At 43.1% G+C, this 3,633-nt stretch overlaps 1 pseudogene; it reads right to left on the bottom strand.

The window, feature by feature from the left end:
* Positions 1-300: 300 nt before the first annotated feature.
* LOC143386352 (TGF-beta-activated kinase 1 and MAP3K7-binding protein 2 pseudogene) lies at positions 301-3,195 on the bottom strand (annotated as a pseudogene).
* Between the last annotated feature and the right edge of the window lie 438 nt (positions 3,196-3,633).

Genomic DNA, 3,633 nt, shown 5'->3' with positions numbered 1-3,633 from the left:
GTTTAGAAACAGATTGTCCCAACAGTAAAGCATTTAAACTTCTTTCCAAATAAAAGGGCTGTCGGTACTGCTGCTGTTGCTGGTTTTGAAACTGTACTTTTCCGATAAAAATCTCCTGTGAAAGTTCTGTGGGGCACCAAGCAGATGAGGCACACTTTGCGAGTGGGTTAAAATACCTTCTGTTTTAAGCTTCCCCATGGAAGACAAAACACCATGTTGTGCGACCCCACTTCTAAAGTCAGCACACAGTGTGACCTACTGACATAATTCTTGTAATACCTTCTGCAGTTCATTTTGCAGCATCTGTATGTCTTCACAGAACATTGGCACCCATGAGGGCAAAGTACAGGGTAAGTAGAGGAAAGTTATTTTGTGCATAGTTTCATTTCATTAATGCTTTTTTTATTTTAAGACATTGCTTCTCTTAGGTAAGGCTTAAAAAGGGACATGATCGTGCTTAATCACTAAAAGGAAAAAAGAAAATTAGTTAACAAAAGGCTATTACACTATACATATAGAAATATAAGAAAATAATAAAGAAGAAATCACTTAAAGCAGACTCGAGAGATCTGTACAGTAGGAAAAGCTTTGGGGTATTTCACTGCATGTTTGTACAGACAACGCATGCTGCTTTCCTTTTCATCTTGAGACCCTAGATTCTGGCTTCACAGAGACATTTTCAGGGAAGACAAAGACAAGGCCAAGAGTACCACAGATGTGTGAAGGTCTTCCCCTAGCCAATGGCACTATGCGGCTGCAGTTTTTAAATAGTTAAACCTTGTTCCTTCTCTTGTATGTAGTGTTTCACTGAAAGCTTTAAAAATAAAAAAGCTATCATTCTATTTCTTCCTCCTGTCAAAATTCAGTAGTGACACGAGGGGAAAAAGTACTGGGAACACCTTGGCATTAACATAGTGAGAATTAGCTGTAACGGGCTCCTGGTAACACTGTACATGGTCAGGCAGCAGGCAACCAAGTCTTTCAGCAGATTACCTTTCAGGTGATGGATTTCAACTTCCTGTGACATTATACTGAGGTATTATTAGCTCTGTGGGCTGACACTTAATATTAGCACAACACCATCTTGTCACACCTTCCATTTGACAAAATTCTATGTAGCAGTGAAATGTTGCCCCGATGACAGACTAGATTCTTGAACTTTAGATGTGGTTTTAGAGAAGACATAGGGCCTTCTGGCTCAGAAATGCCATGGCATCTCGCACTGTTCACAGCGGATTAAGGCTGGATGGTTCAAAAAAGTACAGGCAGTGCAATTCCACTGAGCCCCCTCATCGTCGTCTGCATCTTGAGTCTTTGGTGTTTTGATGGTAGACCTTTGATCTTTGGGTTTTGGTGGCACAGGACCTACAAATCCAATATTGTCATAAAAGTTATGAATAGCGCTGGGGTTAAAATGTGGTCCTCGGGCTTGAAAAAGATCAATTTCTTTGGTTAAGCAGTCAACGTCAATCTGGAGTTGTCTATTACAATTTCTCAACTGCTGCATTTCTTCGAGCGAAGGTATTTGGGATATGGAATTTGATCTTTTCAGGCGCCTTCGAGTTAGATTGTTTTCCATTTCATTGACCTCAGATTTTAGTTTATCCAGCTTTTTCTTTTGAATCTCAAGTTGTCTTTGAAGTTGTTCCATTCTGGCCTTCTGGTGTACCAACAGAGCTTGTGTGTAGGCAGCAGCATCAGATCCCATACTCAATTTCCGTGCTTCACTTATTCTATCCACATGTGCTAAGGTAGGGTCCGTGAGGTGCTGAATATTCTCTGTTTCTACATAATGATCAGGATGATTTAGAAGATTTGTAAGTTCAAAGGTAGGGGACACCACCCCTGGTGAGACTGCAGGGGGTTTATTGGGAGAAACTGTAATTTTGAAAGTATATTTGGTATTGGGTTGGGTGACCACCACTCGAGGAGAAGTTGCAGAGTTATTGCCTATTGCTCGACTTTTAGGAGGATGGTGATGAATGAACACAGGACCCATGCTCACTTGCCCAGACATATTCCTGGAGGCAGCAGATGCCCAGGAGTTTGTGGATATGAAGACTGTGGGCTGATTCCGCATGCCCTGTTCATCTCCTGTGGTGGCATTAGCTGAAATATAGACCTTAGGTTGACTACGGGAGATCATCTCATCAGTATTTGGGGGACTGGCAGCTATGTAAACAGTGGGCTGATTTCTATTTAAGGTCTGGCTGTTGACTGAAGAGGAACTGCTGGAGGTTCGAGGTCCAGAAGAACGCAATTTTGAAGAATTGTTTCTTTGTGGGGGTTCAAGTTTGATTTCAATTTGGTTTTTTCGAGGTCCCGTTGAAATATTCTGAATGTTGTATTGACTATGGGTAGAAGACTGTGAGCTACCAGATAAATGAATTGTTGGCGGTTGTGGAGTAGTAGGTGAACTGATGGGCATATAGACATGAGAGGTCTGGTGGCCTTGCTGATTTGACTGTTGGGCTGAGGTATGTGGCAAAGGATTAGATGCAGGATAAGTAGTCCAAGGAACAGGCTGTGAAGGTTGATAGGCTTGTTGAGGGTTCATGGGATTAAACTGAGATACCCAGCCAGAATGCTGCTGTGTCTGTCAAGTTGTACCACTAGTTGTAATGTAAGGCCTAATATAGATATAATTTCCCTGTGGACTGTTAAGTACAGGTGGAGGTACACCATGTATGTGCAAAGATGTAGGAGTATTACGACCAGTCTGAATATTTGGGGCTAAAGTTACCATAATAGGATTAAATCTGGGAGTCTGTTGAGAAAGGTTAGATGTTCCTTTGCTGCCTAAGTGAAATCCAAGATGTGGTGCTGAATTTGAAGTACCAGATGTACTGGACATTCCAAAAACATTAAAGCCTTGAGGAACTTGAGCTGGTGCTGTATGTGGCTCCTGCGGAAATAGTTCGTTACTCGATTGACCACCTTGAAGTTGTCCTTGAAGTTGTCCATCACTAATGCTGTGTGCTAGAGTCCTGCTTCCATTCATTCTATTTACTTCTCTTCCATGATGGTAAACATTCTGTGACTTATACTCTCTTGAGAGAGAACAGCACAGCAGGCATCCAGGTTATTATTATTCTGTAACATGCACCTGGACACAACAACTTCAGGTACTTCAGGGAATTTTTGTCGCAGGTCGTGCAAAACCTGAAAATCAATTTGGTGGCTTCCTTGGGCCATTCCTATATTGCCTGATCACGACTATCTGTACAATAGGCAATTCTAGGCCTTAATGGAATTAGTAATCATCTCTTCTGTCCAAGAATTTTCATCCCCACACCCGTCTTGGGAGTGCACAGGGCGAATGCTGCTCTGCAGCGCGGACTGGCGTGAGTTGCTGCGGGGCCATGCGAGGGGGACGCTGGGGCCGCCGGCCGGGGCGGGGGCACAGGTTCCCCGCGCACATGCGAGCTGATCGCCCTTTGGGTGGAAGGGAGAAGGAAGCTCGAGCTCCAGGGTGGGTCGCGCGTCGCTGGGGTCTCCCACATGGTGAGTTTTAAGATCAAAATTCTCCCCCAAAATTTCTTAATCCCAAGTCCCATGTTTTCATATTTAGTCTTCCTTAAAGTGATTCATAAAATTGACTGATCTCATGTATCAGTACTTAGGTGACAATTT

This window comes from Callospermophilus lateralis, unplaced genomic scaffold (genome assembly GCF_048772815.1).
Source record: "Callospermophilus lateralis isolate mCalLat2 unplaced genomic scaffold, mCalLat2.hap1 Scaffold_109, whole genome shotgun sequence".
NCBI classification, from domain to species: Eukaryota; Metazoa; Chordata; class Mammalia; order Rodentia; family Sciuridae; genus Callospermophilus; species Callospermophilus lateralis.
Note: the sequence above shows the minus strand (reverse complement) of the source record. Positions and strands in the feature narration are given on the sequence as shown.